The 24,925-nt window shown below is 40.3% G+C and overlaps 1 protein-coding gene across 2 annotated transcripts in view; it reads left to right on the forward strand.

The window, feature by feature from the left end:
* LOC140476139 (leucine-rich repeat transmembrane protein FLRT2) overlaps window positions 1-24,925 on the forward strand; it is a 59,310-nt gene that overhangs the window by 28,954 nt on the left and 5,431 nt on the right. The window contains exons 2-3 of one of the 2 annotated variants that reach the window (XM_072568268.1): window positions 23,283-23,525; window positions 24,350-24,638. The gene's annotated coding sequence lies outside the window, so the exon portion shown is untranslated. The remainder of the gene's footprint in view (window positions 1-23,282; window positions 23,526-24,349; window positions 24,639-24,925) is intronic. The other variant, XM_072568267.1, reaches the window with a different exon arrangement.

Consider the following 24,925-nt stretch of genomic DNA (forward strand, 5'->3'; position numbering starts at 1 on the left):
GAGGTGAATTTGGCCGCACCGTCGTGAGCGTATAAGGAATATACAATTTTTAACACTTTTAGGAACAGTGAGGAGTACAAAAGAAATTTAAAGATCACTTCCATCACGAGTCTACGTCTGATTTAGCTTTATACATTATCAAGGCTGCACCAATAAGACTCGTGAACGTCTATAGAAATTAAACAAAAGTCATTAAGAAAACACAAACATTGCTCGAGAGAAGGATGGGACAGATGTGTCATTTCAGATGTGATACTATTGCAGTATAGATAGCAGGGTGATGAGCCATCAGCAAACAATGACTTTCTAGCCTTTCAACGTGTCAGAGCTGGCCTACACTACTCAGACAGAAGGCAGTATGATTTTACAAAAAAGAGAAAATTGACACACCTAAAAACAAAACTATAATGTCTTCCCAGACAGAGAGACATATGTAATTTTCTTGAGGAATATCTGTAATAAGGACTTTATCTCTGCATGTTTAAACACACCAGTATAATGCCTCTATTATACCGAGGGTGTTGATATTATGTCAGTACCGTGTGTCTATTAGGCAGAGTGCCCAAATACACTGGGAACTCGCAATGCTTTGGGGAAAATGCTGGGGCTCCAGATGTGGGTGCACAAATACAAGAACAAAGCTTGATTCACTGACCTGCTGCTGTGTTACTGTATGTTTAAGTAAGTATAAATGGCTAATGGAACAGTTAACCCCTTTGAGTCAGAATAAAAATAGCAGTTGATGTTTGAATGCTGATTAATGGAAGGTGAGTAAAATACAATTGGATGGTGGGTGCAGTCTTTTTGAGCAGGTTCACATTTTCCTGCTGGTGCATTGGTGAGTGCAGGTTAGGAGCACCATCCAGATATATGCTGTGTAGACCTCACAGCCACTTTGGCCCCCAACTCAAATTTGAGAATGCTGATTTGACTCTGCAGTCTTCTGGCTTCCATTTTTGTATAATAGCCAGAATGTTCCACAGCCAGTGATCATTCCCTCTGTTGCAGACACTCAAGCAGATAGCTTAAGTGCAAGCCTGCACCTGGGGAATGCTAGGCCAATGTGTCAAGTTGATTCTATGTTGAAATCAGGTCAAATCAGGTAAGCAGCAATTGGGTGTATTCCACCTGACCTGTGCCTTGAGGGTGGGGTGGAGATGGAGGAAAGTCAAACCCAAGACGATGCCAAATTAACCTAATCTGTCAGAAAATATTACTGACAGTACTTGCGTAGTGTGTATATATTTTGTGCCAAGTCAACTAATTATTATTTATATCCTATGATATCAGTCTAACATGTGCTGTATGCTTCAGTGTTTTAAGAAAGTGGCTAATTTAAAGGTATGCCTTTGTTGATTTCTTTTCATTATCAATAGCTTTATCATCCATTAATGCAATATTTTGCCGATACCCTGGAAAAGTTGTAAGTCAACATGATACTTATCTGTGAGGGTCTTCCTTCATGGCCAGTGAATGTAGATTAATCAAATGGGAGAGATTTGAAAAATAATGTCAATAAGTCGGTTGGAGCCATTCAAAATGTTAACTAAAACTTCTAATTTATCGAGGAGATATTTGTGGAGCTATGGTGGAAGAGCAGGGGAATGGGACTAATTTTATTGCCTTTTAAAAGGACTGTGACAGACATGGTTCCACTCCTATGTTGATTAGATTAGATTTCCCATTGACTAATATTCCTAACACTGGGCAATTTAGCATGGCCAATTCACCTGACTTGCACATCTTTGGACTGTGGGAGGAAACCAGAGTACCCAGGGTAAACCCACGTAGACACAGGAAGAATGTGCAAACTCCACCCAGACAGTCACCCAAGGCTGTAATTGAACCGGGGACCCTGGTGCTGTGAGGCAGCAGTGCTAACCACTGAGCCACCATATTCCAGCCAAAGTCAAACTGGGAACTTTATCATGGATTCTTTCCCCAGCTTAAGTATAATAGGGCTGATAACATTTAGAAATGGTGTCGATCTGAACACCTAATTTGTTTGTCTGTCATGGGTGATAGGCCCCTTCTCAAATGCAATGATCAGTTGGAACTGATCAGATAGGGTACTATGAGCTTTCTAGTCCGTTCCACTGGTAATGGCACCAAAGAGGCTTAATCAAAGAAAGTTGAGAAGTACTTTTATCAGAGTAGGAGAGTATTCTGGGCCCTGTCATCTTAAGACTTCTACGCTCTATTGTCCCTAATTCTTTTTCTTCTTTTAAAAGTACAACAGATTAGAGAAAGTTTAGTTTCAACACAGCATTGATGTAAAAATACAAAACTAACCACAGGATAATGTAGGCAGACACTCACATAAAGATAATAATGAACGGCAGAAGACAGGAATCACTCTTGCCTGCCTTGTTTAGTTTCTGAGATGTCCCCCCAGATTTGCTAATCACACTTTTTTGCCATGTCCGTGTCACCTGAGGGATGTCTGTAGATATTGTGATTTGCTTCAACCCTATGCAATCCTGACCTGAACCTTATTGTCTGTCATGTGTTCCAACATCCTGTGGAAATACAGCTACAATGTAACATTCTGAGAGGACAAAGTTGTCCAAAATTATAAAATAAAATTCCCCCTTCATGCTTAAAATTATTTTGTAATCACTAGTGTTGATAGGAACAAGCTGGAGGGTGGAATCATTTACTATCAATTTACTACAGGTTCTTTGTAAATGTTTTCACGTAAGGATAATATTTAGCCTGTGTTCCACTAAATTGTAGCTGTGAATTGTTTAGAAAAGTAAATTCACAGAAATTCAGATTTGCAATGAAAAAATGACAAAGCAAACATAAGGATCTGAGCTAGACATAAGGATATGAGTTCGTGTTATGATTGTTCTGACAGAGTGAGGACAATTATGATACCATTTTATGAGTTGCTGACATGTCTGATGTGCATCATTTTTAAGAAAGTTCTAGCCTAACAAATAGAGAATGTGCATATGCCTGTCCGATTCTGTTCATCCGCATATTTTTATGAAGCACAATAAAATATTATTTCATAAGGATGGCACAGTCCAAAACTATAAATTTTTTTGACAATTGCACTGTATGCCATTCCACGTATGCATTGTTGGACTACTGAAACAGCCCATGGCGTGCAGCAAGACATGGACAACACCCAGGCTTGTGCTCCTTTGTTTGCATTCAGTAATCAAAGGTGGATATCGCTGGCGAGGTCCTCACTTTCTAAAAAAAGATTGATCTGTTCAGAGATGTTCCTGATACTCCGCTGGTACAGGCAGGTCTTGAAGCTTGAAGACCTTTGGGTTCAGAGGTGCAGATGCTACCACTGTACCACAGGAGCCCCAGAAAGAGTGGGCCATGAACAGAAAGAAAGAAGAACTGTGCTTTGGCCATGAATCCAGCACAGATTGCCTTAATTGCCCTGAGGGCAGTTAAGAGTCAGCCATATTACTATTGGCGTGAAACATTTGGAGACACTTATCTAGATGAATATCACTCAAAACAGTTGACCTCATCAGGACAAAACAGCCCACTCGACCGACAATGTCCAAGACCTTAAACGTTCACTCTTTGCATTACTGCTATAATATGGCAGCACTGTACAACAGCAACACAATGCACTTCTTCAACTTGCAATAACTTCTCTCAATGATCTTCCCATTGGAAGTAGGTGCATGGAAACACCACCAGCTGCAAGATAGAAACATTGAAAATAGGAATAGGAATAGGCCATTTAGCCTTTGAGTCTGATACACAATTCAATATCATTCAATTGAGTACCTTGTTCCTTCTTTCACATCATACCCTTTGTTCCCGTTGGTCTGAAAATCTATATCAATTGCTTTCAATGTTTTGCCAACAGCTGCTTTCTGTTGCAGAGAATTCCACCGACACACCACTCTCTGGTTGAAAGGCATCCTTTTCCCAATCACATGTCCTTCTGACTTAGCAACACATCACTGTTCTTTTGTCAGCACTGGGCAAAAATTCTGGAACTCCTTCTTGAGCAGCACCGTGGGAGTACATTCTGTTTGTCCTTCAGTGTGAAGATGATCATGTTCTTTGTCTGGGGTATTTGGTAGGATTGAGGTGGGTGAGTAACTGACAGTTATGGTTGTGCTTGAGAGGTTCTGCTGCCTGTAGGATTGGATACCACCAGTGATTGTGTTTTGGGCAAGTTCTTTCGCTTGGAATTTCATCTGCGTGCATTTTCTCTCTGCTTGTAATGCGTCATCACCGCACGGATTGCACCAGTTGGAGGAGATGGTTCATCGCTTTTTTTTATGGACACTTGGATGTGGAAAGTAAATAGTGGTTTTTCCTGTGATATCCACAACTAGTGAAGGAATGCATTGTGGAAATATTGGTAGATTTCTAACTCCATATTCAGTCAAGACCACCCCACTTGTTGGAGAATTGGTTTATAATACTTGAACAGGAGGCGTCCTAACCTTTTATTGAAGGTCTATCTTTTCAGTTGCATTAGTCTGCCAGGCTGTCTAGTTAATTATCCACAGTGCCCCAGTTTCAGATCATTACAGTAAAATAGCTCCCTTTTTTTTCCTGAAACTTTGAAGTGTGTGAAACTTGAGATTCAAAATGTTTATATATCATCACAAATCTCCTGTTAAGATGCTTATGGTATCCTTGGTACAGTAGTTCATTTTATAAGAAAAGCATATTATACCAGATAGAATTCATCTGATGCATTATCTTCCTCAAGTGTGCATCCCTTTAATTAAATATTTGGCAATTTTATGCAAAGGTTAATTAAAATGTTAAAGTTACGGTGTGATCAGTTGAAGAACTTGTCTGTGTACATCAAATAAGTATCTTTTGTTCCTTTATGTTGCTTTTTAAGTGCAACACAAATATTTCTATTACATGGAGTGCAGTGCGTGAAGTGTGATGGTTAGGAAGTTTTTTTATAATATCGAAGATATGTATTAGTAAATTGCCTATGGCATTACTCATTACGATTCACAGATAATGCTGCAGCGAAGAGGTGTTAATGTAAACCTGTCCTGATCAGACTCTAGATGATTTTGACAGATAAGAACTGGAAAACGACACTGGTGCAAACAGGCAGACATTTATTAACTAATGACTCGAGTGACAGAAACTTTCTTTAGCAGGACATCATTGGACTTTTGCATCACAGTTTCAAGGGATGCGGCACCATCTGAAGGCACTAATGCTGCACTCTAGCTGTTAGTCATTAACCCATTATGCTGCAGTCAGCTGTGGCAGCCATGAATAATAAAGCAAACAAGAGTTTTTTTTCTGGTGGAGATTAGATGAACCTCAGTGACATAAATATATTTATGGGATTGATCATTATTCAGATTGGGAAACTGGCGCTGTGTGAGAAGTGCTAAAGAAAATGTCACGGACGTGTATTTTGATGTGAGGAGTAATGTTTGTCATGAACAATTGCTTTCTGAGCTTGGCTGCAAAGATTTCCCAATTTTTCTATTATGGCACCCTCTATGGAGGCTTTGTGGTATCTGTGAGCAGGTCAGGTAACAGGGAGGATTGAAGAATCAATCTGATTGAAGAATCCTCAGGATCAAGCAAACTGCAAAGTAGGAAGACTTTTTTAAAATATAGGCAAATATAAGATACTTTTGTATGGGAAGTAAAATTAAGACAAAAACCTGGGATTACATGAGTGACATAAAAGAGAAAAGTAGAAAATTAAAACAAATATATAATTTGTATTTTAATCAAATGTCTGCAAAATCAGTTTTCTTTGGGAATCTGTCACGTATAAAATTAATTTTTCAGGGACAGAGAGCATTTTCAGCAATAATCACCAAACGTTCATAACATTTTATAATCATCTCAGCAAAGGCTTTAACAGTGCACATCGCGGAGGGTTCACTGACAGCAACTTTTGGATACAGGGTCATTATCCAAATTCTGGCTATCCAGAAGGCAGTCATGTTTCTCTCATGAAATGTGAGTACTGGAATAGTGTACATACAGAGCTGAAGGGGCCATTCTTGACTTTGACTCCAGAGGACAGGATCAGAGAGACACACCCCCCCACACCCCCCCACACCCCCCCACACCCCCCCACACACACCCACCCACACCAGTGTGGAAACAGGCCCTTCAGCTCAACAAGGCCACACTGACCCACCGAAGCACAACCCACCCATTCCCCTACATTTACTCCTTCACCTAACACTACAGGCAATTTAGCATGGCCAATTCACCTAACCTGCATATCTTTGGACTGTGCGAGGAAACCGGAGCACCCAGAGGAAACCCACGCAGACACTGGGAGAATGTGCAAACTCCACACAGTCAGTCGCCTGAGTTGGGAATTGAACCCAGGTCTCTGGGTGCTGTGAGGCAGCAGTGCTAACCACTGTGCCGCCCCAATCTGTGAGATTACAACACTTCAGCATCTGCCGCCCCATTAGAGTCATAGAGATGTACAGCACAGAAACAGACCCTTCAGTCTGACTTGTCCATGCTGACCAGATATCCTAACCTAATATAGTCCCATTTTCCTGCACTTGGCCCATATCCCTCTAAATCCTTCCTATTCACTAACACATCCAGATGCCTTTTAAATGTTGTAATTTTACCAGCCTCACCACTTACTTTCTTTGAAAGCTCATTCCATAACCCACTCTACTCACTATTGTAGATTTATAGCAAGGCCACATTTAAAAACTATGCACTTATTTGTTCCTGTGCTCTGAGCTCTCCCACACAGGTTCCTCTAAGGTTCTCCAGAGACAAGCTTGTCTGTTCCACTGGGTAAACCTGTCTTGGTCTCAAATGTGTCGGATATTGGATATGCAACATTTATGGTTTTTTAAAATTCTGATTTTGTAAATGCAAAAAGTTGCTGTTAGCTATGCTTTGAAATAACACTGAACACCGACAGCTTTGCCATAATTATTAGTATCGAGGCACTACTTATGGTCAACCTGCTGTATTGTACAGTTATGTTGCTGGCATATTTTACTCGAGACTTCAAAAACAAGACCTCTACTCTGGGCATTGTCATGGTAAGCAGCTGTCAGGATGGCAGATAAACCACTTTGAGGACGTCATCAAAGCGTCCTTCGAATGTAACATCCTCACTGGCTCATGGGACTCTGTAGCCCAAGGCTGCCTGAACTGAAGAAGAAACATTTCTGCCTGTTGGAGAAATTCAAAATGGCTGTCACTTTGCCAGATGGAGACCCAACACCATCAGCGCTATGAGCTTGTGAAAACCTGAGCATTGTACCCAGCTGCTTCAGCAAATACCACATTCCCCACCAATGGCACGGTTTGTGGAACTAGCATTGGGTTATTTAGATAAGGACACACAAGACTGGAGTGCAAGAAAGTCATCCTCAATCCCAAGGGACTGTCTAAGATGAAGCAAAACACAAACCATATGATTGTTACAAGAAACATAATTGTATCAACTAATAGATATATACCCAGAATCAATACAGATTTACTTAAGCCCACAGAAAAATTAAGCAAGACTCCTAGCTGATCAGAAAATTGAAAATCCGATGTCTATCATAATTGACAGTGAAGAGCAATATTTAAGTATTCTTTAGTTTAATAGGAAGGTCTATTTTTGAGCTCTAACACTATCCAGACAACTGTAGTAATCTCGTTGCTGGCCTTGTATGAATGTCTGCAAATTGTAATAAGGTGTTGATTTACTAAATGATCCCTTTGTTTCATTTGTTGAACACTTTTTGAACTTCAAAGCTCATCCTTTTGTATCAACAGAGTGGTTCTAAATTCAGTCATGAAACCTCCTTATGGTGCTCAAGATCAAGGCTAAGTAGAATGGACCAAGTTGAACTCAGCACAATACGACACTGATTAGAAAGTAAACATAACGTTCCACTGTGCAACATTCTCTATCCATCTGCGCTGTATCACATGAATTACATATGGTTTAATGATTTGCAGGGACCACAAGACAATTTCTGAGTTCCCATTTATCTTAATCAATTTAGTCTTCACTGATTCATGTGATTAATTGTGGTTGGTTAAAATTGTATTGCAAGTTATATATTACAAGTTAGGGCGTGTGCGAAATCATGTTCCCATGAGTGATGAGTTTTGTAAAAAAAAAAGCTAAGTTTGTTTTAACTTGAAATAAGAACCAGTTTAACTCAATCATTTTCAGAGAATATTCACCTCCTGTTATCCTCCCTAATCTGTCATTGATATTTTTGTGTTTTCTGAATGTAAAATGAATGTAAAAAAATACATTATGTTTTGAAGAGATAAAATGATCCGTTCACAGGTACAAAGAGGAGGTATATCATATCGTACATGGTAACAGCTTTGAATAAATACTGTGGGTTCCTATTAAAGGATGGATGAAGGCTTCTCTGGTGATATGGTACAAATTTAGCAAAGCGATATATTCCCCCAGAACCAGCAGCAGCCACATCTTGTTAGTACAATATTGCTGCTTTCAGCTCCATTCATGCCTCTGTTTTCAGAACCCCACCCCTCCCAAAGCAACAAGGACAGAACCCCCCAGTCCCCACCAACCTCCGCATCCAATACATCATTCTCTGCCATATGTACCACATCCAGATGGACCCCACCACCAAATATATATATTTCCACCCCTATCAGCGTTCCAAAAAGACCATTCCCTCTGCAAGTCCCTCGTCAGGTCCACACACAACATCCACCCCCCATCCCCCACCCCAACCAGCCCACATCCCACTCCCGGCACCTTTCCCTACCACCACAGGAAGTGCAGAACCTGCGCCCACACCACTCCCCTCACCTCCTTCCAAGATCCCAAGGTATCCTTTCACATCCATCAGAAATTCACCTGCACCTCTACCAATGTACTGTACCCGTTGCACCCGATGTGGTCTCCTCTACATCGGGAAGACAGGACAACTTCTTGTGGATCATTTTTAGAAAGCATCTCTGGGACACCTGCACCCACCAACCCCACCGCCCCATGCCTGAACACTTCAACTCCCCCTCCCACTCCCTCAAGGATATGCAGGTCCTGGGCCTCCTCCATCGCCAAACCATTACCACCCGATGCCTGGAGAAGGAACGCCTCATATTTTGCCTTGGTATCCTGCAACCACACAGGATAAATGTGGACTTCAACAGCTTCCTCATTTCCCCTCCCCCCAACATTATCCCCGATCTAGACCCATCCATCACTCTATCCCGACGTATCTCCTTCTTCCTCACCTTCATCCACCTAGTGCTTTCCCAGCTACCTGCCCCCAAACTCCACCACCCTCCCATTTATCTCTCAGGCCTGACCCACAAGCCTCATTCCTGATGAAGGGCTTATGCCCGAAATGTTGATTCTCCTGTTCCTCGAATGCTGCCTGACCTGCTGTGCTTTTCCAGCATACACTTTCGACTCTGAGCTCCAGCAATTGCAGTCCTCACTTTCTCACAGTTCCTCAGATTGCTTTCCAACTGGCCTCCCAACCTTGCCTGACCTCTCCATAATTTTACAGTCTGACGGATAGTGTTGAGGCCTGTTTCAATTAATACACTTAAGTGACCAATTAAGTATCTAATTAGTGACTATGACTATTTAAAGTATGTTTACTGTCCAGCTTCAATCTTCAAGGTGATGGGAGGAATTCAGGGGTGGGGATAGCCTAGAAAGTGACCCTACTCAGCCATTAAGGCAGGAAAGAGGTACACCTTCACCAGCAAACTCCTTTCAAAATCAGGTCAGTGTTGCGCTTACCACTAACATTTTCAGTGGTGAGAGGGGTAACCTGATCATCCTGAAAATCCTGGCCTTGGATTTTTGTATAGAGCCTTTCACAGCATTCTATAGTTTCTCACAGCCACACACTTTTTGGATCTGTATTATTGTTGAGAAATCTGGCAGTGAAGTTATGTACGGCCCACAAAAAGGAGATAAATTACCAGGGAATCTGTTTTCCTTATGTTCATTGAAGGATAAAGGTTAGCCTAGGCACTGGAAGCATGCCCTTGTTCTTTGCTTAGTGAAATGGGATATTTTAGGTTTTAACTAAGAGGACAGTTAAGTGCCATGCATTTAGATCACACCCAAATTACACATCCTTAAAGGTACACTATTCCCTCAGCACTGCACTGAAGTGTGACCTGGTAAGATTGTGAAAGGGTATTCACTTTGTGATTGGTGATAGCATGAAGGAGGGGTTTCAGACAGACCCATCAGCAAGTAAAACCTGAGGATTTTGACAATTCTAAATGTGTGAGAAAGACAAGAGTTTGAGGCAGTCCAGAGAGGTTTCACTCGGCTGATGCCAGGTATGGAGGGACTGCTTCATGAGGATGGGTTGGGCTGATACTCATTGACATTTCAAGAAATGAGAGGTGGCAATGTTGAAACACATAAAATTCTCACTGGGTTTGACAGGATAGATGTAGAAAGATAGTTTCCTGTTATGGCAGAGTCAAAAACAAGAGGCCATAAACTCAGAATAAGAGATCTCACATTTACGACAGAAATGAGGGAGAATTTCTTCACTCAGAAGGTAGTGAATTAATGGAATTCTTTACCTGAGGGGGCTGTAGAGGTTGGGTCATTAAGTATATTCAAGACTGAGAGAGGCATATTTTTAAACAATAATGGAATTAAGGGTTATTGGGAAAAGGCAGGAAGGTGGAGTTCGGGATTGTCAGATCAGCCATGATCTCATTGATTGGTGGAAAAGACTCCATGGACTAAATGGCCCACTTCTGTTCCCTGTATCTTATGGTTTTCAAATGCATTTAAATCTCTGTTTTGGTCTTACCTGAATGTACAATATTTAGAGCTGATCTCATCTGAACTCACACTGTCAGGAATATGAATTAAAATGTAAACCAAATGGGATATATTTAAATTACCTAGAAACATATAAAACAACACAGAGGACTAACTGGCCTTTTCGTTGTGAGGCCAGATTGTCGGAGTTAAAGCCTCTTCTCATGCTATTTGAAAACTTCTAAAATTGAGTTTGAAATAAAGTCTATAATTATTTATGATTCACATGAACTGATCTCAGGAGTAAAATGCCAATGCAGCTTACTAAAATCTATGCTTGTCCATCTGTGCACAACAGAGGCAAGTCTAAAATAAACATCCAAGATAACTTTTTTTTGTTTTCAATAATGTGCTTTAATAATGAACTCTGTGATACACAATGTTTAATGCATGAAGTAACTAGTTACATCTGTTCATGTAGATAGTTGGCTAGACTATAAAATAAAGTCCAAGAAATGAGGGGGGAGGTAGGGGAACTGGCTTGACTTGTCTCTCTGTTGCTGTGTTAATTTTCCATGGAATGTTGGCTCAGAAAGTACATTTATTTTATTTGAGTCAAAACTCTATGGAAACTTCTCTGAGATGGCTGCAGAATGCAAACTAGAACCATTGATACAATCTTACCCAGAACATATTGCAGTAATGAGACACAGTGCCCAGCCATGACCTGATTATTGTTGGAAAATATAAAGCCACACCCTTTTATTTTTTCGCAGACTAGCAATACCGTGTATGTATAAAACATGTTAAGGCTATTCAGCCCCTTGAACTAACCAAATAAAGCATAGTTGAACCGTATTACAATTTAATTTGTCCACCTTGTTCCAAATCACCTATAGACCAGATAGCCCCCTCTTCTAAATGATCTATGACTCTGTGATGACTTATTGCACTTCTCAAACATGAAAACTATCAATTTCAGTCCTTAAAATTTAAATTGAATCAACGTCCACAACCTTTCGGAGAGTTAGCTCCAGATTTCTGCTCCCTGTAAATAAACTCCTGAATTCCGAACTCCTTATTTAAAGATTATGTCCCCTTAATATGGAGTCCTGTACTAGAAAAAATACTTTCTATGTATCTACTCTATTGAATCCTTTTATCATTTTTAACATCTCAAATGGATGATTTATCAACCTTCCATGCTTCCAAGGGAATATACTTTGCGTTTATGTATCCTATCATCACAATTTAACACTCCACTGAGAAACCTTGAATCTTTGAAAATACGGTATAATGGAAACAATAAAAGAACATGCACTTCTACACTGTCTTTCACTACCTTAGGATGTGCCAACTGCTAAACAGATGATCAAATACTTTTTGAAAAATAGTCACTGTTGCAATACAGGAAGAGTGAAAAATTCTATATAGAAAAATCTCACAAACAGTAAAGAATAAATGGTCACTTCAATAGTCATATTGATGAAGTCTATAAGAAAGTTAGATATAGACATGGACACCAGGAGAAATCCCCTACTCCTATATTTTAAATTGACAGTGTACCCTGTGTCAATAGAGATTCATGCTGTACTCCATTGGAGTGTCAACTAAAGTTGTGTTGAAGTTGGGATTTAAGAAGACAACCTTCTAATTTGGAAATGAGTCAAGAATAGCTGTTTCTCTTTGTAATCGGAAATTCTTAATCCAATTGTAACATCGTTAATAGCACACTTCACAGCTACGTGTTACCGCGGTGTTGCTGGTAGATGATAACTATTTGGGACAATGGGCTTCTACCTGTTATTTAAAGAAAATAATTTTGGTCCCTATTCAAGTTATAGATTAAACACTATTTTGACACCTTATGTCAATCTGATTGTCTACAGTGTGAACTGAGTTTTCCAGTTACCTCACATAGGTGAACGTAATGGTGGAACAAGTGGTAAAACTGCGAAATAGTCTTCTGCTATCTTCCTGCCTTGAACTGAAGTTTCTCTTTCTGGCCTTCACTGGAACCATTGCCAGCTTCTCCTCACCAAGGTATCCACATGGCTGGAATGGCTCATTTAACAACATGGAACAAGTGAATCTTTCAAAGTTTGATTCTTGTCACCACTCACTCCCCACCATCCTGTTAGAGAACTCCTAGGCTCCATTCTGCAGTTGTCTGGGATTGCGTAGTGAAAATCACAAGTTCACTGTGCAGAAAAGTTGTGTTCAGACTTGTGTTGGCAATTCCTGGAGGTGTCCTCACGTGACTGCCTGTGTCTGTCCCAGCTCCAAACTCGTGCCATCAATTTTCCAACTTGTCCATATTGCCTCCTATGACAATCTGAACTTGAATACACTCTTTGTTCCCTGACTGGATAATTTTTCACTGTCAGTCGCAAAGCCTGCTTTTCTATGTTGATATTTTTATAAACTGGAAAACAAAGCTGCTCGAAGAAAAAACATTAAAGACAATATTTTCTCTGTCCCTCTGATTTTTCTTCTGAGTTGTTCGTAACAGTGTTCTCGAGGTTAGTGTTTGATTCCAGACACACTTGGAGCATTGACAGCCTTAGCAGACAGCCACTTTTGATTGTTGTGGAGGAATATTGGACCATATCCAATGCATAGCCTTTAAGTGAGGCAGTGCTTCCTTAGCTTCATCCCTGCGGCCTTACTCCTGAGTGAAGACCAAAAAGCCATCTTTAATATTTAAACAAAAGCAAACGAAAGCAGTGTGAGACTCAACAGAAAATGTAAATCTCATGTCCATTCCTTACAGATTTGCTAAAATTATACAATCTATCCCTAAGGTTTTTGAACTGATCACTTAATCATGTTTAAGTTGTATTTTTAACTATCTTGAGTAATACGGCTCATTCTGCTGTAATGCACGTTTTGTTAGTGGACTGGGGACAATGTTTCCAAAGTGCAAACTTTTAAAATGTGTGTTGACTGTAATGTAATTACATTGCCAACATTTTAAGCACTGTTTCTAAAGTGTGATTTTTCTATAATATGGGGTTGCACAAGAACGCAACCATTGCGTTATAGAAGCACTACCCTGAAAGACATTTTTGTACTAATACAAATCATACACAGTTATTATGCCATAAATCTGCCTCAATTTGTTTTTAAAAAAATCCTAATTGCTCACTATATCACACGTGTCAATGCGACTTGTTGGGGTAGAGTTCAATAGTTATCGGTGTGGTAGGAACATTGTATGGGCAGAGTTTCTGTGAGCCTGCAAATATTTCCCAGGCCTTGAAGAAGTTAGCCATAAATCAGTGTAGGCTTCTACAACCATCCAAGGAAATCTGAACAAGCGTGAACAAATAAACTGCTTGTACAAATTTCCTGTCACATTGTCAGTTCCTTAGTAAGTGGTTTTTCTTTATATGTGAGCACAGGCACTTCAACTACACACAGACACAAACACACATGTCTGGCAAGTCAACAGACTGTACACTTGTGAAGGAAACAGATTAGATACAGATAAGTCCTACTCTGCCCTGGCAATATCCATACATAATTGGGTTCAACAAGAAGATAGTGATATGACTGACTTTAAGCTTCTTCCTCATTCTTAGTTTTGGTGTGCAGAAGCCAAAAGCAGAGTGCCACCTCCAATTATTCCTTCTGCACTCTTACATTTTTTAGTAGAAAATGATTAGCTTGCCCTTTGGCAGATGAATTATATATTGCATATCCACTAATAGATATCACTTTTAAAAAAGGCCTAGAATATCTCATGGTATTCTGCTGATTTCCCTGTGTGACTGAAGACTGTCTGAAAGCACTAAGCAAACAGCATTAAATCAACATTTTTAACTGATTTCTCTGTGGGGATAATGCCAATTTCCTTCTGGACAACCAGCAGAAATGGTCAGTCTTTGAAATCCTCAAAAAAGAAAGAAACAAAACCTGTGGCAAGACTGGGACCCACATGTGATGCCTGAGTCATATGTGGAGTGAAAATCAGCTGACAATTTGCTGTGGTGACTGGTGCCCTGTTATTCTCCGTTATGCTATTCCAAAGCATATCAATATTTTCTCAAATCCTCTTTGATAAAACTGTACATAGCGATTTTCTTTTGGAATTCCAGTTTTATTGTTCAGCTGTTCTGAAACAACAGTAAAGTGACTCCACTGTGAGATCAATATCTCAGTGAGTTCATACTCAGCCACTTGGACTTAGTGGCTCAAGTAGACTTTTTTTGTGACCTTGGGAAGGATGTTGAAAGGATCATCATTTCCTCAGCGTTACTATTCCACTGTTTCAGACGTTCTCTCACTGGGTGACCTTTTCCTAGATTTTCACTACACTCGCTGACAAACACAACCTTTTTGTTCAAACCTAATATTTTTACAGCTTGTCGCAGATGACCAGGATGTAGCCAGCTGAAGTAGTGATGTGAACTTCTTTCCATATTTAATTTGCTATTGACTGAGTTATTTTGCTTAAATACATAACACCGAGCAACTTGGATAAACACCATCCATTTGGCAAAAATTAAAAGTTATAAGCCTTTTTACTATTACTTCATGTGTACATTGCTACAAACAGCAGAATCATATCAGTATCATTTATTGGATATAATAACATAAATCTCCTTGTGCTTTATTTCAGTGAGAGTTTTGGCCTTGCTGTTTCTAATTCATATTGAATAATTGTTATAATTAAAACTTTCCTGTGCATCATATCTGTCATCTACACTTTTATCGATTTTCTTCCACTTCATTGGTTAGGGATCTGTTCTTTTCACCCGTCTAATTGATTATTTTGCCCTTTCGTTATACATCAATGATATTACATAAAACATTTGCACACAACCCCCCCACTCCCCCCCCCCCCCCCCCCAATTTAAGGCTTTCTATAATAGCTTTAGAAATATCTTCACATTCCAATATGAAGCATGACATCTACCCATGGAGCTTATTGTGTGCCTTAAATTCAAAACTTAGCAACACTAAGACAAAACTTGGGCTTAGCTATAACCTGGGGCTACTGACACACTGTTATACAGTCTAGCAAATCTTACACTGCCACTCCACATCGTAGACTGTGACCAAATATTATGTCTGTGAAATAAAAAAAGTGAAAAGGTAAGTGATATATTTTTCAGAGACCTTTGTTAGAACAACAAATTATTGACCAAAAGCTGCAATAGAATCAGGAAATATTATGAAAGTGATGTAGTTAAGTATTTATTAAGATGCTGGGTGAAGAATTTAGGAATGGGATTAAATGAATGCCACTTTGAAACAGTTGGCACAGGCATGGTGGTCAAAATGGTGACAACCTGTTCTATACAAACTGTGTTGAAGAGTGTTACAACTCCTGAGGAGCCACTAGACACACAAAGGAACTTGTTCATATTTACATGGAACCAGTAGTATTCCTTATATGCGCAAAAGCAAAGATCCAGTCCACTTGGACAAGTATCTACCCATATACATTCTAGATGAGGACAGTGAATAGGCAGACTGAAAATGGACACATTTAGTGAAATGTAAGAGGTGGGGGCATGACAGAATTTTCCCTTATTTGTAATTCAATTGCACTTGAGCAGCAGAGATATTGTGATGGAGGGATTGAAAATAGCAGAAATCTAGCTAGGTAGAGGTTAAGGATGACGAGGATTAGAAAGATACACCCAAGGAAGGGTTTAAAGAGGGAAAGGAAGACTGGAAAGAGGAAGAATTGCGGAGAGAGTGACCTATTTTCGAGAAAGAAGGATTTTTTAAAACAGATGTAGAAATAAAAGCATAGAGAGAGAAAACAAATGAACTGCAGACAGAATACAGATTGGAATTTTCTACCTGTGTAGATATCAGATCTATGTGACATAAACCAAGTAAGAGAGAAAATGCTAAACAGATAATGAAGGACGAGATCTTAAGAGAGAAACTGTGTGTCAAGGAAACAAGAAAATGTTGCATTACACAAGGAGATAAACCGAATGAAACAGTGAATAAATGATGACATAACAAAACGTCCTGTTATGATGGATGGTGAAAGATAAATTGTTGAGGGGAATCTGCCCTCTGGGGGGACATTGAGATATTTAACCTTGTTGCACAGAGGGCACCTCTCCAATTGAATGGAGTATGTCCTCTTGGGTCTACTGTGTGCCTGAATAAAACAGCATACCCCCTTACTAACTGTGACCAATGCTGTCGTAGATCACTACATTTTTTTTTCATTATTCACATAGTAATGCATTTAATTAGAGGCATGCTGTAAGAAAGTTCATCTGCGAATCATTCACATGCTGCAAGGCAAATTAAACTTTAAATATTGGAAACAGAATTATAATGAAAAAGTAATAGTATCATTTTTTTTTCCACAGAGGTTATTGCTAATTCATGTACAACCATAGTAGTCACAAAGTAAAATGAGCTGTTTGATAAATGAGTATTTAAGACATTGAAATTATGCCATGTGAATATTAGCTTACGAATTTTTACACATTCTTGCAAATCCCTTTGTTCACTATTTCAATAGAGAGGTTAGTCAATTTTAAACTGATTTAAGCCCCAGACAAAGAAATTTTATATAAATGCCTTATGTTTGCATGTTGAAATTTGCACTGTGTAATTGCATGGTCTGAATCTTGCCAATTTGGTATAATATCAGACCACTCTAAGTTAGAAATTGCTTCATCCTTGACTTTGGTGAGGGTATATAAAATGAAAGGAATTTGCTGTCTCCAGACAGATATTGTAATCATGAAATACACACTGATTATACCATAAACAATAGCTCCAACCACTGTTTTGAAATTCATGCAGCTTTAGTGACATTTAGAAAAGTAGCAGCTGGACTGATGTCCAGACTAGAAATATAAAAGGAAATGTGAAACCTGAGTACAAGATGAACAACATATAAAGAATGAGCAATATAAACAATACAATTAAAATGAAACAGACAGCAATCCATTCCATTTAGCTTCAAGCTCCAAACCAAATTGTGTTTCAGGGAGTTAAATGGTTGACCTGAGAAAACATCTGACAGCATTGATTCTGAAAGTTGCAAATTGCTCAGACATTTGTTCTTGTGAAAATAGGCTTTAGAATACCTGATTATTATGATATTGAGATGTTGGAGCTTAACTTGTAGGTGTTAAAATATATTATCCATCATGCAATAAAGACATAGCTACATTCAGTAGATATCAAAATGTAGCACTTTGCCAATCTTAAAATGTTGCAATTTACGTATTGTTCTAAACATCATTGCATTCAACTGCATTCTGCTGCAGCAGTCATCATCTTCTACTGCCATATCCGTGCCCACAGCAACCTTAAATTCTTCTACTCCCTCACCATGTTTTCGAAAGCCCATCTATAAGATCTCATTGAGTGAGCTTTTAATGACAACTCAGTTCCTGTCACTCCACCCATCCCATTCTCCTGTGCTTTCCCCTTTTCCAGTCTATTCCAAAATGGACATCTTTGCATCTGAAATGAAAATTGTTGACGTTCGGCTGAAATGACAGTGGCTGAAGACTTTTAACCTAATTAATGCTTGCTTTGATACAATTTTCATTTGACCTCTGACAGTGTTTAAAGTGAGGGTTCAGCTTTCTCATCATATGATTTATTCTAAGGTTAATAGATCAAGGTAGGCTCATGATACTTTCTTTAACATTATACATATTACAAAACATAGAAGTATTATAAACTCTGCAAAAATAGCATGAAAGTTCAAAAGGCCATTGTCAGGTTGGCAGAACTGGGCGGTATTGTGGCAGATGTAATGATAGCAGTGAAAGTTGAGTTATTCATTTTGGCAGGAAGAAGGTAGAAAGACAAAATATAATCAAAGGTACAATTCTAAAGTGGATGTAAGAGTACAAGGTGTGAACGTGAGTAAATCACTGAAGGTGACAGGATGGGTTCTGAATGTAGTGAATGGGACTTAATCAACAGGTGAATGGAATACAAAAGAAGGAAGTTATGTTATGATTTGGAGATGCCGGTGTTGGACTGGGGTGTACAAAGTGTTTTTAAAAATCACACAACACCAGGTTATAGTCCAATAGATTTATTTGGAAGCACTAGTTTTCGGAGCACTGCTCCTTCATCACAGCGCTCCGGAAGGCACTGCTTCCAAATAAACCTATTGGACTATAACCTGAAGTTGTGCGAAGTTATGTTAAGCTTGCTTCAAATACTGGTCAGATTCAACTGAACTACTGTGTCCGGTTCTGAGTTCCAAAATTTAGGAAAGAGAGGTAGGGTCTTGCAGAAAGATTTCAGGTTTTGAGGAAGTTCAGTTATGTTAAGTATTAGGAGAATTTGGGGCTCCCCTCCTTGAAAGAATTTGAAAAGAAATTTGATCGAGGTTCCAAAATCATGAGGGACCCAAACAGAAAGAGTGAAATTAATCTCTTTGGTGGAATTATTGAAAGCCAGTTTAAATTTGTGGTCAAATGAGCAATGACGACATGGGGAAAAATGGAAGGACAATTTAAGACATTCAAAGAGAATTAGATTATAAAGTGGAAAGAAGGAATTAGCAGGAACTACAAGAAAGAGCATTCAGTGAATTGCTCTTTCATAGAATGAGCATGGACACAGCAGGCTGAATGGTGATCTCTACACTATAAATATTCTATAATTCTATTAATGGAGGTTCAAGTGATTCTAAAAATTATTATTGAAATTTTGATATATACATTCCAGTAATAGCTGTCCTCACATCTGATCCTGCTGCCTAACTACCTACCCACCCACACACTTTTGTTGAATGCTTATCTAAATTCCTAGCTGTCTATTCCACCCTCTAAATACATGAGCCATGCTCAATGGTAGCATTCCTATCTAAGTCGGAAGGCCATGGGTTCACGTCCCACTCAAGAAACTTCTCAAAATTCAGATTAATATATCAGCTCATTACTGAGGGACTGCCATCCTCTTGTCGTGGCATCTTTTGACTGAGATGTTAAACTGAAACTGCTGTGCCCATTTCTTTGGACAGAAATGTTCCCATTATATTTTTAAGGTGAAGGGAGAAAGATTTAAAAAAGACATGAGGGGCAACTTTTTTCACAGAGTAGTTTGTATATACAACGAACTTCCAGAAGAAGTAGTGGATGTGGGTACAGTTACAACATTAACATCCGCATCAGTAGATGAATAAGAAATGTTTGGAAGGATATGGGCCAAGAGCAGGCAGGTGGGACTATTCAGTTTGGGATTATGTTCAGCATGGGTTGCTTGGACCGAAGGGTCTGTTTCCATGGTGTGTGAAAGGAACATGATGTCCTGCCCAATATTTAAAGGAGGCTTATTTTGTCATTTTCACAGTGTTATTCATTGGACTTGGCAGTGTGCAAATATCTTTTTACCTAATGACAGTGACTACACTTAAAGAATTATCGAATTGGTCATAAAGCATTAATCATAAAATGTGCGAGATGAATTTGATTTAACAAAATCATTTAAATAGGTGCCAATCTCTGAGGGAAGTTTGTCAGATAGGGAGGCAGCTCCTGCTGTGTCATGCGGCCTTTGTTCTCACTGTCTTCTGCTTCCTGAAGACTGTTTGGGGTCCTGGAACTGAAATGCAAACAGAAAAAAGGGACAAGTGTTAGCACTTAGTGACATGAGTAAGCAGAGACAGATGGTTAGTTTCTGAAAGCAGCAGCAACTTGTAATAGTAACCCTGGCTCCATTTGTAGCTCTCTTGCTCCCCCAAGTCAGAGTTGCAAGTTGAAGTCTCATTCCAGATCTTAAACAGAAAAGTCAGCACTGACAATATAGTACAGTACTGAGGGAGTATTGTACTATAATTTGAATTAGGCAATGCATTAGTCAATATTTAGCCCTCCAAATAAATAATTAAATCAGATTATGAGTGAGTTCCTGTTTGTAGGAGCTGGCTGTGTACAAATTAGCTCATACACTTCCTTCATTACAACAATGAAAACACTTCAAAAGTATTATACTGTATTGGCTATAACACAATGTGTGTTGAACTGCTGTTTTGCAAGGTACTGCAGAAACATTTTTTATGCCATATGTTAGACATTAAAGGAGTGAAAAATGGTTTAAAACCATTCAAAATGCCATGCTCTTATTAGGCAACATGCCCATGATGCTTGTCATCTGATCTTCCGATGGGCTCAGTTTCTGAAAGATGTGTAGTCCCAGGTACTGGCTATTCCTGTCAGGAAGGAGCATGGGCATTGAGTGATTTTTGAGCACCTGTTGGTCAGGGTGAAACAGTGGGCTTGTGAAAGATGGGCACGTTGTGAGGTGACAAAGCAAGGACCAACAATGAAAAGCGCAAATGCAGAGTGACTACAGTAAGAGTCTGAGAAGATGTGTGAAATGAAGATGCTGTGGTGATTAATCAGAACTGGAGCAAGAGCTCATTCAAGGCTAAACAGTAAAGAATGGAATATACTAGTTAAGGATGCTGTTGCTGGTGAAATAGTTATAAAGTTCCCTAGAAATGGAACAATGTTCTTTGCTGAGCACTTAAAAGAAAACAAAGAACTGCTGAAAATCAGAAACATAAACGAAAATTGCTGGAGAAACTCAGCAGGTCTAGTAGCATCTGTGGAGTGAAGCAAAGTTAACATTTCAGGACCAGTAACTGTTCTTCAGAGCTGACCTTTACCTATTCCTTTGTCTGGCCAACTCTTGTTCTTCCTTAATAAAAATGGGGGGGGGGGGGAACTGCAGGTGCTGTAAATCAGAACCAAAAACCGAAATTGCTGGAAAAGCTCTGCAAGTCTGGCAGCATCTGTGGAGAGAAATCGGAGTTAACGTTTCAAGGCGAGTGACCTTTCCTCAGAACCGGAAACGTTATAGTTGCTGCCAGACTTGCAGAGCTTTTCCAGCAATTTCTGATTTTCTTTCTTGTGCCCTCTCTCTCTGGGCTCCATCTCCATCTATCGATTACTTCTCCTACCTACCTACTCCACCTTCACCTTTTCCTAGTGACAATCAGTTCTGAAGCAGGGTCACTGGACTTGAAACATGAACTCTACTACATCTCCACAAGTACTGCCAGACCTGCTGAGTTGCCCTAGCAATTTGTTTTTAATTTCCTTCTCTGGTCAATGTCCGTTTGCTCTTCCTGTCCTAAATACCTTTCTACACGTAAAGGATGGCATATTACTAGTCTGACAGAAGTCATTCGACATGACCCACATACAGATTATTGTACGTGGTTTGTAACAGAGCAAGCTTGAAACCGATTAATAGTGACTTGAATTCCCCTACCTCCTTTCTAATTCAGAAACCAATCATCCTTGAAATGTCCACGAAGAAGAAACAAGCATCATTTTTTAAAAAAAATAAACTTTTTTTTGTTTTGCAACACGAATGAGCTTCCTCTGTTTTGAGAGGCGCCTAGTCGGGTGTTAACTCACTCGACTTCCCAAGCCCCCGGTAAGCCTGGCGCCGGGGAGGGAACTCACTGACAGTGACCGTCGGTTAGGTCAGCGGCTGGCTGGGCGAGTAACCCGGGGAAAGGGGAAAAACATACATTCCCCCCCCGCCAAGCCTTCTGCCCTAATCAAACTTCCGCAATTCACCCCCGTAAAATAAAAACTTCTCTTAAAAACAGGGGCTCACATAATCTCTGACATAGCCCTCTCACTCTGTGCCTCGATTCTGAATTGGGGCGCTTCCTGGTAAATGAAGCGCTGAAGATTGTACCATCGCTGGCAAACCAAAAGAGATCGAGCATCAAATGCCACTGCATGGCAAAACGCACTTAAGCATTGCTCACACCTTTATGTAATTATGTTTTTTTGTTTTAAAAAAAAGACAGTCAATATCCACTGACGAGATGTGCGCCCTGCATGCAGTTTGTCCCTCACACAACCACTCTCGGTGTTTGTTCCTGCTATTGTGCACTTGTATTTCAAAGCGCCTTATTTCTCTCTCTCTACCCCCACCCCGTACAGCGTGTCAATGTATCTTTTAATGTTTCTGGTTGGATGGTGAGATTCAAATCATTACGACAGCTGCAGTTTGCAGTGTCTCGCCTTCGCTGCCCAGTAATTCTCCTTGGGTTGCAGTGCCACCTCGCTAGAACCTGCTGCATCTGCTCCTGCCTCTCGCTACCGCAGGCAAAGCAAGCAACTCGCCTCCAGCACTTGTCAACAGTGTGCACGGGGTTAACCCTACCTGACCTGAAAAGGAGTTAACAACAAAATATAAACTGCATTGTATTGGTAGCTGGGTCGCACTTGATGGATCCCCAGAGCGCGCACACGCACACAAAAAAACAAACGCACCCAGAATAAGGGGGCGAATTCATGTGCCGTTCGCCTTTTACTTTTGTGGGGGGTGAAAAGGGGATATTTTCCAGTCACCGGGATCTTAAGCCGAGGCTTTGTGACTTCGGAGTCAAGCCGTTAGTTTATATATATATATATATATAAGTTGCAGCAAATCGTGCGATCAATGATACAATAACCATGCGAACCGACTCGGTAGCTCCCAGGACTGGGTCTCTCCCCTTTGCTGGCAAGGGTTTTAAATATTCGAATCGTTTTGCTTTCAGATCCAGCGTAGGCAATAATAAAAACTCTCCCCCGTTCACCACCCCCGGCCCTTGCAGGATGGTCGGTCACTCTAGCACTGGAACATCTGAAAAGACCCGCAGGGTTCCGGACAAAGAAAAAGGCCGGCGGAGGTGGACGACTTATTTATCTTTCTGCTGGTTTAAAAGTGCGAGTCCTTTTCCGGGCCACGGACAGTACAGAAAATGTTAGCTGGCCAAGTCCAATTTATTATTTTGAAACCAAAAAGAGACAGCGAAACGGCTAGTTGGACCACAAACTGATTGTTTCTGCAAAAGCTTGTGAGTAACTACTATCAGAATCCCTCACAGCGAACCCCCCCCCCCAACTCTCTGTCGAATGATAATCAGCGACTGATCAATGGTATAATTCTGAGTTAACTTCTTTTCTGCCCCCCCCCCCCCCAACAGTTTAATACTTTAATTTGCTGCCAGCTGAGATTTTAGCTGACTGTTGTGAAAGCTTATCAAGTTTGTTTTTTTTTTGGAAATCTTTTTTTTCTTTAAATTGAACAGTAAAACTCGATTTTTTAAACAGCTCCCGTCAGCCATTTGAATGGTGTCGAACCCACTACATTTCCGAGGCGTCTGAAGGTCAGGGAGAGAAAAAACCCCACAGGGAAAAGGGGGGGGGGGGCTTTCACCCTTACCTCTTGGCGGATGAAATTTGGGTGTGGAGAGGGGAGGGGAGTGCAGATGAAATGAAAATAGCAGCCACGGTGGCTGCTTTATCGGCAGTTGGTCCAAAGAAGGAGTGGGCAGAGAGACGTGTTGTGGGGAGGGGGGGCTCCTGCATTTCACCTCCTGCCCAGGACAGAATTGGAGAGAGAGAGAGATGGGAGGGTCTGAGAGAGAGAGAGAGATCGCTGTCAGCTGAATTCATTACTGTAAACATCTCCCAGGGGTTTTAAGAGTGAAAGGGAAGACTTACATTAGCAATAAACAGGCTGATCAGCCGCATCATTACTGGCGTATGACTGCGTGCGGCAGGAATTCAGTCTGGAGCGCAAGAAAGAGTGATAAAGTGGCTGTTTTTTTTCCTCTCCCCCTCTCTCTCTTTCTCTACTTCCTTTCTTTACCTAACGTATAAATCCTCCCGTCTCTAGAAGAGAAGCCACCGGCAGAGGCGACACTTGAGGGGGCTCCGGATGCTTTTTCAGGGAGCGGAGAAAGAGCGAGCCAGAGCATGGTCAACACTGCTGAGGCAAAACCCGGCGCCGCTGGACTGAGCTGAGAACGCCGTCTCAGTGATGACAGAAACCGAGAGCAGGACAAGTCAGCCCCCAGCAACTACTGGGACTGCTCTCCCCAGATTGTCCATCAAACCAGGGAAATCGTGAAGGAGAGAGAAAAGCAGAGGATGAGCGAGTCACCGAATCGGACAGCGACGTAAAGGTAGTTGTAATCTCTTTTTTTAAAAAAAAATGATCGTTTGAATTTTATACATTATTACAATTTTTAAAAAAAATTCTGGTGCTTACAACCATCACTTAATATTAACTACCCATCTCCGCTGCTTAAATTTTAGTCAGTCAGGGGGTATTTTTGTTCCCCATTCTCTCTTCTAAATTGGCTTTTTAATAGTCTTGTTTTATTAACTGGCATGGAGTAAGCTGAAGGCTGTTATACTGACAGCCTATAGATTTTTCCAGCAGAGGCAGCTCTAGGTTGAAAAATACAGT

The sequence above is a fragment of the Chiloscyllium punctatum genome, chromosome 4 (assembly GCF_047496795.1).
Source record: "Chiloscyllium punctatum isolate Juve2018m chromosome 4, sChiPun1.3, whole genome shotgun sequence".
NCBI classification, from domain to species: Eukaryota; Metazoa; Chordata; class Chondrichthyes; order Orectolobiformes; family Hemiscylliidae; genus Chiloscyllium; species Chiloscyllium punctatum.